Raw genomic sequence first — 15,150 nt, 5'->3', positions numbered from 1 at the left:
CTATTCTGAAGCAGATTTACCTTAAAGAGGAAAGTGAGTTTTGGAGTGTCTGGCTACCAGGAGAGAAGGGAAGTGGGCCAGACAGGGAGGTGGGGCAGAGGGTGGAAGATGAGGAATGGTAGATTGGAGATGTCATGTGGGGGTATCTAAAAGATAGGGTTACGCTGTTCACATTTTTATTTTGCTTTGGCCAAGGAATCTGTTAAAGACAGAATGTTGGGACAGGTGTGGTGGAGCATGCCTGTAATGTCAGCACTCTGGGAAACTAAGGCAGGATGACCTTAGTGAGACCCTAATAAAAAAGGTATGGGGATGTAGCTGGTATGAAAGCCTTGGGTTCAAACCCCAGTGCTGCCCCCTCATAATTTTGGAACTGATTTCTCCTCTTTTTCCTTTCCCCTGCCCCTCCCTCTTCTTGCCTTTTTATTTTTGGTACTGAGGATTGAACTCAGCACCTTGCACTTGCCAGGCAGGTGCAATGCCACTGAGCTACCTGCCCCCCAGCCCTCTTCTTTGTAATCTGATTTCTTTTGGATGCTTCCTCATGCTAATAAAAAAATGAAGACCCTTGGATGTTTGGAATTGTGTTCCTTATTTGTTCTAAAGCACCTCAGAAGTGAATAATTTTGTTCATAAGTTCCTAGTAGTGTAACCTTAAACTATCGTTATCACAGAATGATGCGATTTAGAAAGCACACATTTAGGTCTCAATAAGAAGCAAAAGTCTGAGGCCTACACCAAGATAAGACCTAGAGGGCTTGGATATGGCAAATCTGAGAGCTGCTTGTGTGTCCTCTGGCTCAGGCCTCCTAGCCTCACAGATGGACCTTTTCCAACTAGAATCTTGAACGCCTAGTTCCAAGCAGGAAGGTTTGAGGCCTCTCCTGAACCAGTCTCGCAGGCAAAACAAAACAAGTCTGAGGAAAGTTCTCAACACAAACAACAAAAAGCCTAGCAACGTAGCTTAGTGAGAAGGTGGTGGGTTCAGTGTGTAGTATAGCACCACAAAGAAAAACAAAAAGAGGCTAGAGAGTAAATAGTAGTTTGTGGCTATCTACTTTAAAGTTACAATGGTTCATTCTTGAAATTTCTAGGAAAAAAACAAAATTATTTACAATTTCATCATTCTCTGCAGTAGTTACATCAGTGTGAACAGTGAGCTGTTTGGGTGTAGACAATTTCCATTCTTGTGTAATGACTCGAGATTTACTGTGATTATTATGACCCCCCATCAAACCCCTCTAGTACTGGTGATCACAGTGGCTGTGAGCATTTAGGCTGGAGGTCGTAAATGCTCCCAGCCATCTCTCTAGAGGTGGACCAACAGCCCTGCTGAGGTGTCCTTCCTACCTTCTATTCTTTCTTTTTCTTTTCTTTTTTTTTTGTACTGGGGATTGAACACCCAACCTTGTGCTTGAAAGGCAGGCAATGGAACCACTGAGCTAAATCCCCGGTCCCCTTCTGTTCTTTCATTCTTCTTCTTCTTCTTTTTTTAACTGTCCTGTTCTTTCATTCTTGCCCTTTGGGGCCATCATAGTTGTCATTTGGGGTCCCCTAGAAACCTGTGTTTCCAGCACACAGTAGATAGGCTCTCCGCTTTTCGTGACATCCTACCTACAGGCACTCTGAAAGTCCTAAATTTGAATACGGGTTCCACCTTTGCTTCCTGGTCAACAGTATTTCAACCACGAAGATCATCAGTCTATGTGATGCAGTGCAGAATGACAAATGGCATACAACTCAAGAGGATGGCAAGTTCAAGATGCCTGGGCAACTATGAGACCGTCTCAGATAAAAACTTCTAAAAAGGGGTTGGGGGTTTAGCTCAGCAGTAGAGCCCTTGTCTAGCATGTGTAATTACAAGCTGTTCAACCCCCACTACTACTGCTACACACACAGAGAATGACATCCCGCCTTTCCAGTCTTATGGAGTCACAATGCCCATGTCCTGTTTGTTTGGAAATCAATTGTACCATGATTATTGGTTCCCAGCGTTCTTCGCCACACTGTCTCGTGTCTTACCTACTTATTAGCCCTGAATCAGCCCTCTCAGAATGTTGACATTAAAACTCTGCCAGTATCTGGCCAGATGGTCAGTCCTTCCCATTGACAGCTGCCGGGGAAACCGCATGTACTGTAATCATTAGACCAAGGGACAAAGTCCTACATAGGTGAGCTTCAAAATTGTGAACTACTTGTGTCTGTGTACATTAGACACTCAGCGTTTGTTATGTTAATTTAAAAAAATCTCAGAATATTGTAGGTTTCTTCAGGCCTGGGAGATGAGAGCTCTGGGGTGGCTTTTATCCCTACCCACCTACTTCATGACTGGGACACCCACACCCTTGCTATGTACTGACCTCCATCCAACCATCCCCTTACCTTCTACTTTTTGGGGTCCTCGTTGTCTCCTGATTCTCCCTGGTGGCTTTTGTGTCCCCTTGATATGATGGTCCCTCCCCAGAGCAGGGTCCCATGATATCTCCCCATTCTCTGGCCAGCTACTGCCATCCTAAGGGACAGAAGTCACTCCAGCCCACAGTGGTCTTTTCAGCTCACACTAGCTAGTTAGGTCCCATAGCTCCTAAGACCAGCGGCAAACATCAGCCTCTCTGAGTAAGGCAATTATAAGCTGTAAAACATAGCTTTGCTCCATCTGTTTTTTAACTCTTTTTTTTCATCTTTTAAAAATATTTTTGTTTAAAAAAATAGAAAGTACATAAGACATATTTGCTATAAAACAAACTCTTATTTACCACCCACCAGGGTAAAGAAATGAGGTTTTACACCAGCACCCCAGGAGCCCCCAGTATGCTCCTCTCCAAGCACAACCTTTTGTCTTTTGTGGGGGGTACCAGGGATGGAACTCAGGACCTTGCATTTGCCAGGCAGGTGTGGTGCCACTGAGCTAAGTCCCCAGCCCAACCTCTGTCTCTGAAAAGGAACTGCTGGCTTTTATGGTAATTATTACACTGCTTTCTGATATCTCTTGTCAGATTTAGGAAATTCTATTCCTACTTTGTTACATTTTTTAAAAAATTATGATTGAAGTTGCCAGGTGTAGTGGCACACACCTGTAATTTCAGCATTTGAGAGATGGATGCAGGAAGATCACAGGGAGTTTGAGGCCAGCCTGGGCTAATAGTTCAAGGCTAGCCTCTGAGACCCTGTCTTAACTTTTTTTTTTAAATTAAAGTTGAATCTTAAAATACTGCATTTATTGAAATGGTCACATGACTTTTCTCCTTTAAATCTACTAATATGGTGAAATTGCTTCCTTTTTCACACGATAAGTCATCTTTGCATTTCTGACACAAGATCAAATTAGTTGTATTAATTTCCTGTGAATGAGGTAATAAACTAAAACACAAATTTAGTGGTGTTGGCAGAGTTGTGCTTTTTCTTGAGGCTTCAGGGAAGAATTAACTCCCTTGCTCACTTCATCTCCAGAGGCCAACTGCATTCCTTGGCTTGTGGGCTTTCCTTCCTCCCCTTCAAAGCTCATCACCCCAGCCTCAGGTCGATGGTCCCATCTCTCTGGCTCTGAGCTTCCTATGCCCTCCTTACAGAGTCCTGTGGTTACTCTGGGCCCATAGGGAAAAGCAGCATAATCTCCTCATTTAGAGGTCTAAAATTAGTCACCTCTTCAGGGTCCCTTTTGCCAAATAAAATAATATAGTCACAGATTTCAGGACTTAACACATGAATGTCTTTAGAGACTATTATTCTGTCTGCCACATTGGTCACAGTGGGTTTTCCTTTTTATATATTGCTTGATAAAATTTTATAATACAATATCTGCTTAGGAGTTTTGTATCCTTGTCTTTGACTGATAGGGCTCATTTTTTTCATCTGGAACTGGAGTCTAATATTAAAGTTATGCCAGCAGAGCAGGGCATAGGGGCACACACCTATAATCCTAGCATTTAGGAGGCTGAGGCAGGAGGATTGCCATGAGATCAAGGCCACCCTGATCTACACAGAGAGTTCAAGGCCAGCCTGGAATGTATAGTGAGACCCTGTCTCAAAAAACTCAAACAAGGGCCAGGGATTTAGCTCAGTGGTGCTGCTGTCTGCCTCACAAGTGCAAGGACCCAAGTTAGATCCCTGATACCAAAAAAAAAAAAGAAAAAAAAACTCAAACTATATACATACATACATACATACTTACATAATACCAGCCTTATAAATAAAGAATATGCCTTTTCCCCTGTTTCTTAACGAGTTTGTATATGGTTAGCATTACTTTCCCTTAGCTATTTATGGGTACCTTTTTAAAATATTGATTAACTTCTTTAAGGATTATTGGTCTTCAAATTTCTATTTCTTTGGTAAAATTTTGGTAAGTTGTTTTTTTTTTTAGTATTAGATTAACATAAAATCCTGTTATCTTTTTAGAATTTATAGAATTTGTACTTATATCTGAATTTTAATTTTTATATATTATTTGTACATTCTTTCTTTTTAAGTTTTTCTTTAACTTGTCAGGAATTTATCAATTTTATTGGCCTTTCCAAATAACTAAATTTTGTCTTTCTTGATCCTCTATTGTATGTCACTTTCCATTTCATTATTCTTTCTGATATCTTTATTTCATTTATTTTATTGTATGCTCCTTTTGTGTTTCCTCTTTCTCTTTTTCCTTCTTTCTTTTTCTCTTTCTTAAGTGTTTTTGAGACACAGTCTCACCATGTAGTTCAGGCTGGTCTTGAACTCACTAGGTAGCACAGGCTGGCTTCAAACTCATAGCAATTCCCTGTCTCAACCTCCAGATTCCTTCCTCTCTCTCTCTCTCTCTTTTTGTTGTTGTTGTTGTTGTTTCTGTGGATCAAACCCTACGCCTTTGTGGTGCGCTATATCTCGGCCCTATTTTATTTTTTATTTTGAGGCAGGGTTTTACTAAGTCACTAAATTGTTCTAACTTATGATCTTTCTGCTGTAGCAGCCCAGAGTGCGGGGATTAGAGGTCAGTCTTTTTTATATATCTCTATCATTCAGTATAAGATAGGTTATGTTGCAGTAACAAACAATGCCCACATATGTCAGGGCTTTTAACAACATAGTTTCTTTCTTATTCATGCTTATTTATGTTCTGTCCAGTTTGACTGGTTCTTCAAACAGTCTTGAGTCTAGGTCTCAAGCTAGTAAAAGTATCCACTATCTAGAAGACTGATAATCATTTTGGCAAAGGGAAAAGAGATGGTATAGAGATAGATTACTGCAGTTTGGCTCTCAACATTTCTGCCTACATGTGACATAAAAAGCTTTCTTGCACATTCCATGGGCCAGATCAAGAAATATGGCTAAGTCTAATGCCAATACCAAGAGATAGACAGTGAATCTTTGTGAATAATACAAGAGTACCCCTTATTTTACTTTTTATCTCTGTGAGGTAGTATCTTAGCTCATTAATTTTCAAGTTTCCTTATTTTTTAATATATGCACTTAAGAGTAGAAATTAGTTATGTAAGTATCAAATCATATAAATTTAGTTAATATTCAGTTTAAAACATTTTAAAATTTCCTTTGTGATGTCTCATTTGACTAATGTGTTCTTTAAAAGTGTTTCCTAAATTCCCAATAAATGGGGAAGGTTTTCAATTTTTTTCCCTAGTGTAATTGCATATCTGAAAATATACTTCGTCCGATTCCTTGTTTTTTGGTACCAGAGATAGAACTCTGGTCTTTGTGCTTGCAAGTCAGGCGGCAGAACCCCTGAGCTAAATCCCCAGCACACTTCATCTGATTTCAAATGTTAGGCTTCTTTTAGATGCTACCTTCAACCACATGATTGTGGAAGGAGACCTTAAGTCTCAGAGGAGACCCCCAACTCTCTTCTGCCTCTTGGTTTCAGCCTGTTGATATGCTAAGTAGAGAACTTAGTTGATCCCTGCCTGGATTTCAGATCTATAGAACTGTCAGAAAATAAATCTCAACATCTCTTTAAGGCACTAACTTTGTAGTAATTAGTTATGCAAAAATAGAAAAGCAACAAAACGTTTCTAATGGTGGATAAATCATTCAATTTTTATCTAAAAACATCTTTTCATGTTTACTCTTTGTTTTGTTTTTGTTTTTTGTTTTTCGAGACAGGGTCTCACTATGTAGTTGAGACTGACCTGGAACTCACTTTGTAGCGCAGGCTGGTCTCCAACTCACAGTGATCCTCCTGCCTCAGCCTCCCAAGTGCTGGGATTACAGGCGTCCGCCACCATGCCCAGCTTCTTGTTTACTCGTAAAGAATCTTTTTAATGGATTTAGAATTTTAAATTAACTGGGTGTGGTGGCATAGGCCTGTAAGCCAGGCCAGCCTCAACTACATAGGAAGATCCCGCCCCCCCCAAAAAAATTCTTCTTTTAGGCTAGTAGTTTTCTTTTATTCTTTGAAGACATTACATTGCTTTCTGGTTTCCATGACTGCTGTTGAAAAATAAGCTGTCTGTTACTCCTTTAAAAACAATTTTCTGCCTCTGCTTATTTTTATTTATTTATTTTTTGTTTTTTGGTACCAGGAATAGAACTCAGGGCCTTGTGCTTGTGAGGCAGGCGCAGCACCACTGCGCTAAATCCCTGGCTCTGCCTATTTTTAAGTTTTCGTCTTTGGTTTTCTACAGACTTATTGTAATCTGCCTTGTAAGGATATCTTTTAATTAACTTTAATTAACTTTGCTTGAGATTTGTCACTCTTCTGAAGTCTTTCACAGTGTGGAAAATTCTTATCTTTAAAAATTTCCTCTGTTCAGCGGGGCGTGGTGGCGCATGCCTGTAATCCCAGTACTCAGGAGGCTGAGGCAGGAGGATTGCTGTGAGTTCGAGACCAGCCTGGGCTACACAGTGAGTTCCAGGTCAGTCTCAACTACATAGTGAGACCCTGTCTCAAAAACAAACAAACAAATAAACAAATGAAAAAATTGCCTGTTTCCTCTCCTGCCATGCCAACCCCACATCAGTGAGGCCTTCCCACCCTATCCTTTGTGACTCTCTCACTTGTTCTATTTTTCAATGTTTGATCTCTCTGTAGTTCATGTTAGACTATATTCTCTGAGATATTTTCCAACTCACAAATTCTCCCTTCTCGGATCTAAAATGTTAGACCCATCCCTTCCATTTTAATATCTCATTATATTTTTCTGTTCACACATTTCTATTTGACTCCTTTTCTATATGTTATGTTGCTTTTTATAGCTTTTAGATTCTTGTCAAGATTTTCAAGCTTGGTTTTTATTTCCTTAAAGACAGTAAACAGTTTGTTTGTTTAACAACCTCTGTCTGATAATTTCAATTTGTTAAGCAGTGATCTGTTGGTTGTTCTTCCTTTTAGTTCTTGTTTATGCTGGATGTCCATTGTCTTTGATTGAGCAGGATATCACATTTGAGAAATTACTGTAGAAATCATGTGAGGCTTAGAATAATCTTATCTTCCTCTAAAAGGATTTTTAACAATTGCTTTTTTCCCAGGTGCTTGGTGATCTAGAATCACCATATTACATAATCAGGGCTTGAAATTTCCTGGACAATCTAGTTTGTCCCAGACGGAAATCTTCTCTGGTCCCTCATCCCCACCACAGATGAAGTACCCTGCCTGAGTGCTCTCATGGTAACTTGGGCCGTAACAAGCATTTACCTGTTATCTTACTTATGCTTCCAAACTAGACTGTAAATGTGTTAAGGATACTGGATGTCATTTACTCTGTATCTCTAGCATTTAGCATAGCACCTGGGCAATAGCAGGTACTCAGTAAGTGTTGTGGGCCTAAATTGGTTAGTTATCTAGCACTTGCCTTCTGTGAGTCATTCTTTCATGTGAGACAAAATACCTGACACCAACAACTTATGGGGAGAAGGTCCCAGCAGAGCAAAGCTGCTCAACCCATGCTGGCCAGGAGGCAGAGTGAGAAGAAGGGGGAAGGACAAGAATATACCCTTCCAGGTCACACCCCAGGGACCCACCTCCTCTAGCCAGATCCCACCTAAGAGCGTATTTAGCTAAGCCCCCACAATCCAATCACCTCCTAAAAGTCCTGTCTCTGAACAATGAGACTTTTGGGGGACATTTTCAATCTTAACCATAAGAGCCCACTCAAGAAGGTGGTAACTTATTGGTAGTCTCCATGACTCACATCTGCTCTGTGTGTAAGGAGAGACTTCTGTGGCTGGAATGCTCAGAGATGCTGATTTTGCAGCCAGGCTAGGGAGCAGAAGAGTGGAATGCAAAAGAAAGAAGTGGTTGGCTTGGGGCACCTCTGGAATGAGCAGAAATTGAGACAAGCTCAAACTTGGAATAGATAGATCAGATCCAATTATACCCAGATCTCTAGGGAATGAAGGGCTCCTAGCTGACATCTGGGTAAGACTGCATCTAGAAATTCCTGGCAGAATGGTTTTCAAGAAAGGAATTTTGCATAACTGGTATGCTGCACACACAGGATTTGGGGTTGTATCCACAAGTACCACTTATCTTTGTTTTCCATTGACTTTTAATCAGCGGGGGTATAGGTGGTCTTCTCCCTGGCCATGGGTAAAAATCCTTTCAAGCACATAAATTTTTCTTGGTACCTGTAGGTAAAAGTCCAGGAATCATTAAGTTCCAAATGCAGACTCAATTCAATCATCTAGTCTAATATACTAATTAATAAGTCCTTACCCAAAGATAAGATTTATCTCCCTCTCTCCCCAAAGCTAGGACCCATGGGAGTGGGTCATCTGCAGCCTGACAGGGACTGTGTTTAGCCTCCTTCTTTAATTTCTCCTTATTTTACTGCTGCTTTCCACCTGCACTGTTGCAATGGGGAAAGGTGGAGAGAGAAGAGGGTTGGGAAGGTTCTTAGTGAAATGGCTTTTACGTCCCTACACCTGGGGCTCCTACGGTTCCCTGGCAGCTGTTCAGAGCTGGCTCCTGGAGGCTCTCTCAGGATCCCTCTGTTGGACTCCTCTCGCTCAGCTCTCTCGTCTTCATCAGGCTTCTCTGCTCCTGTCCGCAGTGTGTTCTCACCCCTCAGCCTATAACCTTTGCATCCTTTTGTCCTCATTGGCCAACATCTTAGTCAAGCCCTAGGTGGATAGTGCCTATAATACTTCATCTGGTCCCCAGGATTCTTATCTTATGTGACCTGCACTCATAGGGTGCAGTAATCCATGACCTGGTAATCTTCTCTCTTCCAAGTTTGCTCACCTTTCTCAGAGCCAGGCCAGTATATGTGCCCAGCAGCAAAGGCCACCCAGCAAATCCTTGCAGCCACTGTCACTAGACTGGAGAGGAGGAAGCAGGTGACCTTTCAGACTTTCTCAGGGACATTTCCCCCCAAAAAATTCTCTCTGAGCAGGGCATGGTGGCACATGCTTGTAAACCCAGTAGTCTGGGAGGTTGAGGCAGGAGGATAGCAAATTCAAGTCTTGACTAAGCAATTTAGTGACACTCTGTCTTAAAAAATAAAAAAGATCTAGGGATGTAGCTCAGCACAAAGGCCTTGGGTTCAATCCCCAGTGCCACAAAAACAAACAAACAAACAAACAAACAAACAAACACATAAATAAATTCTGCCTAGCTGTCCTTTTTTTTTTTTGCTTTATTTTTTCTTTCTGGGTATGAAGTTCCCTAGATGAGAGGACCAAGAGACAGGTAATCGGATTTCAAAACTGTCCTTTGAAAATCTACAGCTTTGTCATCTGCTTCCCACTTTATTTCAATGCTCAATGACTATCTTATATCGACATTTCCATCAAAACTTAAAACTTACCAACATTGCACTTAACACATTTTTATATCAGAATGAAGCCACTGTTTTTTATGATTATCCAGTGAATGCATGTTGCCCACCAGCTGTCTGATCCCATGACCTCAGTCTGATGAATATAGTACGATTCACATTAGACTTCACATCTCATTTGACCCTGTGTCACTTAGGGATGCTTTGGACTGGATAATTTACAAAGGAAAGAGGTTTCTTTTGGCTTATGATTCTGGAGGCTAGGAAGTCCAAGACTATGGCATCACTGAGAGCCTCATGCTGCTTCAGATTGTGGTAGAAAGTGGAGGGACAAGCAGTGCATGCAGAAGAGAGAAAACACGAGAGGCAACTTTATAACTAGGTCTTGTGATGACTAATTCAAGTCCACAGGAATTAATCCATTCCCCTGTGAAAGGAAGTAATCCCTCTTAATGACCTAATCATTTCTTAAAGTTCCCACTTCCCTACATGGCCCTATGGTGATTAAATTTTAATGTGAGCTTTGGAAGGGGTAAGCCATATTCAAACCACAGCACTCCTCTTTCAGGTCCGGATGTGGCTTCTTATGGCCTGGAAATTAAACTAAAGGTTATTTGTAAACAGGAAAAAGATGGAAAGTACCAAGTGTTGAGAAGAATGTGGGACAACAGAACTCTGATATGCTTTTGTATATGGGAGTTTACTGACCAACTACTTAGGAAAACTTTGGCAGTGACTGATAAAGCTGAGTGTTGGCATTCCCTGTAAGCCAGCAGTGTTCCTCTTAGGTGAATACTTAACAGAAATGTGAATAGATGTGCAAGAAAGGCATGTTATACAATGCACCAAGTCATATCATTTATAATAACCTTAAATGCGAAGCAAGTTAGACATCTGTGAATAGAATATATATTGACACTGGGATAGCACACAGAAATGAGAATGAATGATTTCATACTACAGCAACATGGACGAATCTCAAAATTATGCTGAGCAAAACGAGCCATAGACCAAAGAAAATGTATTGTGTGATTCTATTTATATAAAATATAAAACCTGGTAAAGTTCTGTGGTGTTAAAAGTCAAGATAACAGTTTCCTTTGGAGGAGAGGGTAATGTTTCTAAGGCAGTATAAGGGAGAAGATTCTTCATTTGGGTGCTAATTATATGGACATGTTCAATATCTGAAAATTTATTGAGCTGTATACTTTATATGTACCTTTGTATATACTATATATCAATACAATAAAATAAAAGCTTATAATGTACAGTGTGAAGAAGCAATAAGAGCTTACACTCAGGAGAGACAGAGATAGAGACAGAGAAAATGAAAAACATGTTTCATGTCATTTCCAGGTCAGCAAAGTGTATCCAATACTGCCGGATAGAAGTAGCAGTTCTTCTGGCAGTATATTAAATTCTTAGTTAGAGAATCTGGAAGACACATCCTGTTCTGTCCCTCTGTGCAGAACACACACCTTTTACACCCCACTTCCTGCTGGAGGGAATTCTGGGGTCTAGGGGTTGACATAGGATAAAAGAGCAACAGATTGTTGTTGAACAGGCTTGAGATTGCAGGGACACAAGATTCCCTCAGTCATTTGTCAGGTTTCCTGATCAATTCCAAGAATAATCACAATCAAATAATTTATCTAAAGTTTCTTTAACTTGTTTATTATTTTTGGTTTAAAAAAAATTTTTTTTGTACCAGGGATCAAACTAAGGACCTTGCACTTGTGAGGCAGGCAGTGGCGCCACTGAGCCAAATCCCAGCTTGGCTTTATTTTTTTGACACAAGGTCTCATTTATGTAGTTCAGACTAACTTTGAACTCACTGTGTAGACCAGGCTGGCCTCAGATGTGTGGTGATCCTCAGCCTCCCAAGTGCTGAGGTTACAGGTGTGTGCCACCATGCCCAGCTTTTAAAATGGTGTTTATTTTGCAGTATGTGCGATTGAACTCAGGAATCTGCACTTGCAAGGCAGGCGGCCTAAAATTGTTTTTTAATTAAATATTTTCCATTTATTTCTTTCAATTAAGTAATATATTTGTATAGTTTTTAGAAATCAAAGCAATACCAAAAGGTATATACTTAAGTCTTATTCTCACTCCTGTTCTTACCTGCCTTGGAATCCTCTATAATGGGAAAACATTGTTTTGAAGAATGATAGCTGAAGAGATGTCACCTACAACGCCTCTTGCCACCTGTGGCTCCAATCTTAGCTCCTGATCATGCTGCTGTTTCTCACTCTCCTCTTATGTTGGTTTAAGCTTGGGTAATTTGGTCATTTCTACCCAGCAGGGCTCCAAGTTTATGGCTTCAAGTTTGGCCAATGTAGATTGTAGGATGCAGATAGAGATCCTCTTTTACCAAGTCTTTGATCTGGGCTTTTAAATCAGTTATTTCTAATTTAGGTTTGCCATTCGTTTGAAGGAGTTTACTGAAAGCTACTTAAAAAAAACACCAAATACCCACTAATGTTCACATAGTTTTCATATTTCTCCTAAAATATAGCTGGTCTACTAAGCAAAAGTCTTTGGACAGTTTCACGACGGCTTAATAAGGGTCACCAGCTTTCTGGTTTGGAATACCTTAATCCCCCATTGGCCAATAACAAATTTTAGTGTATGTTTTTAGTACCAAATTATTTTCCTATTAGGAATGGATACAGTTACAAGTTATAGAACACCCACCCATAAATGACTTAAAGGTGGCTTCTCACTCATGGACTAGACCTGGGCAAGACTGGAAGCACAGAGGTCAATTGGGAAGCTGGATTAGTTACTTTTTCTGTTGCTGGGACAAAATACCCAATACCTACTACTCAAAGGAGAAGAGGTTTGTTTTGGCTTGCGTTTCAGAAGGTTCCATCCCTGGTTAGCCAGCTCCAAGACAGAAATAGCATGGGGGAAGGGCAAGGCGGAGGAAAGTTGTTTAAGCCATGGCAGCCAGGAAGCAGAGAAACAGAAGTGAGGAGCCAGGGACAAGAACACACTCTCTGAAGTCATACCCCAGGGACTCGCCTCCTATCAAGGCTCCACCTCCTTACAACATATTCAGCTAGTGAACTTATCAATGGATGGATCCACTGACGAGTACAGAGTCCTTGTAATCCAGTCACTTTCAGAACTTTATATGAGACTTTTGGGGGGCATTTTAGATCAAAACCATAACAGAAACTCTCAAGTAGTCGATGGCAGATGGTGGTTCCTTGGAGTAGAATAGTACTTTTAGAGTAGTAGAGGTGGAAAGGAGGATTTATTTTATATATATATATATATTTTTTTTTTCCCCCCCTCAGTACCAGGGACTGAAAGTTTTGTTTGTTTTTGAGACAGGGTCTCACCATATAGTTCAGACTGGCCTTGAACATACTATGTAGTCCAGGCTGGCCTCAAACTTGAGGCAATCTGTCTGCCTTAGCCTCTGAAGTGCTGGGATACAGGTGTGTGCTACCACACCTGGCCAGGTAGCATCAAAAGGATTTGCTGAATGATTAGTTATAAAGGTAAGGGAGCCAGGCATGGTGGTACATGCCTGTAATCTTAGCATTCTGGAGGCTGAGGCAGGAAAATTTCTGTAACTTCAGGACCATCTTGGGCTACACAGTAAGCTCAAGGTCAGCCTGAACTATACAGTGAGATCTATCTCATAAAGCAAAACAGACAACCCTCACAAACAAACACAAATAATAAGAGAAATCAATAAGAACTTTTAGAATTTTACTTAACAGTGACCTTTAGTAAAATGAACTATTGTAGTAAAATGGACAAATGACATTTACCGAGATTTTAGGAGCTATGTTAAATTTGAGGTGCCAGTTAAGACGTTCATGTTGAATGTCAAGCAGGCATTTATTTAGAGGACTTAGGAATTGCTGAGAGAAGGGATCTCAACTGAGATAAATACTGGAGTCATCTGCATATAACTGGTATCTAAAGATAGGAGGAGATGAAGTCATACAGGAAGAGTGGTTAAAGAGAGAAGGATAGAATCCTGAGAACTTTGATATTTATATGCTAAGCGGAGGAGGAGAAGCCAGTAAAATAGCCTACAAAGAGCCAGTGAAGTAGGAGGAGGACCAAGAGTGTGTGGTGTCAGAAACAAGAGAAGAAAGTATTTCAAAGTAGAAAGTGTTTCAAAGTGGAAGTGGTTAACTATGATGAATAGTATTGAGAAGGCAAGTAAAATAAAAACAGAGATCAAAGAAGAGGCTACCAGATTTGCAGTTTGGCTTCAGTAGCGTAATAGGAAAGAAACCAGACAGCAGGCTTATATGCTGATGGCAATGATTTGGTTGAGAGGGAATACTTCCTGACTTGAGAGATGACAAAGGACAATATCTGCAGAAAAGGGGGAAGCGTTGGTTAAATAGAACAAGGACACCACCCATCTACTAGATACTGATCTTCTTAAAGGAAGATTCCATATCTTATCTGCATTTCTATAGCTTTTAGGACAGTGCCTAGTGCATAGAAGGAACTCAAGAACTGTTACTAAAAGAACAAAGGAGGGATGGATGAAACAGTACATGGACGGATGGGTGGACAGATGGCAGGTGCAGGGCACCTGGAATGAACTAGATCAAACTAATCCAAACTAAGGAAAGTGAAAAAGGTTACTGAGTCAACAAGGCCTCTTTAGGGATCCTGGGATTTTTTTCTTTGGTATAATTTGAGAGACTTCAATCTCAGATGAAGATGGGAGAATGAGATAGTTAATGACAGTGGTCCACTTTCAAAGTACTGAAAGGCTGAAAGAAGATTCTGGGGTCATCTACCGAATTACTCTTGTCTCTCTTTTGAATCCGGACTTAAATGAAAAAAAATGTTTTTATGGATACAAATGGGAGGAGGGATTTTAAAAATGACAGGTCTACATTCATTTATTCACCCGAGAGACAAAGTGTGGGAACAAAATTACACAGCGATTGTCTGCTCTCTTCTGAAAGTGCTTTTTACGAACTGCACAGGAAAGGTGGTATTTGAACCGGGACTTTGAACTTGAACTGGGAATAAATGGGTACTGAGGCTGACTCGGCTTGTAGGATCCAGTAGCTCCAAGAGGAGCGGCCGGCACCAACGCCCTCTAGCCCTTTCGTTAGGGAAGAACTAGGTCAGGATCTCCCCATCTTGAACTCTGAGCACCCTCAAAGTCGCGGACCCAAGAAGGTGAGGGGATGAGCCAGGTACCGGCTGCGGAGCCCGTCCCATCTTCCACCACGAGACACCCGCCGAACCATGCTCTTGTGGGGGCGACTGGGGCTACCTCTTAACCCGCCGGGCTGTTGGGCTCCCGGTGGCCCGTTCCCGTCAGGAGCTGGGTGTGGCCCGCGGGAAGGCGGGTGGAGCTGAGTCTGCCCCGTGTTACACGTGGACTCACCGGAGCTGTCCTTTCGGCGGCCGGCCGGGGGCGGGGCCTGAGGCGCCCAGAGGCGGGAGG

General features: G+C 41.2%; 1 long non-coding RNA gene across 1 annotated transcript; it reads right to left on the bottom strand.

The window, feature by feature from the left end:
• Nucleotides 1-8,460: 8,460 nt before the first annotated feature.
• LOC104856403 lies at nt 8,461-15,076 on the bottom strand. The gene is made up of 3 exons (XR_778628.1): nt 14,977-15,076; nt 11,829-12,095; nt 8,461-8,556 (listed from the first exon to the last, which is right to left on the bottom strand). It is a non-coding gene; the product is annotated as an uncharacterized LOC104856403 (long non-coding RNA).
• Nucleotides 15,077-15,150: the final 74 nt, after the last annotated feature.

This window comes from Fukomys damarensis, unplaced genomic scaffold (genome assembly GCF_012274545.1).
Source record: "Fukomys damarensis isolate Sample0158 unplaced genomic scaffold, DMR_v1.0_HiC HiC_scaffold_2, whole genome shotgun sequence".
Classification (NCBI taxonomy): domain Eukaryota; kingdom Metazoa; phylum Chordata; class Mammalia; order Rodentia; family Bathyergidae; genus Fukomys; species Fukomys damarensis.
The sequence above is the reverse complement of the archived record's forward strand: the minus strand, read 5'-3'. Positions and strand labels throughout refer to the sequence as shown.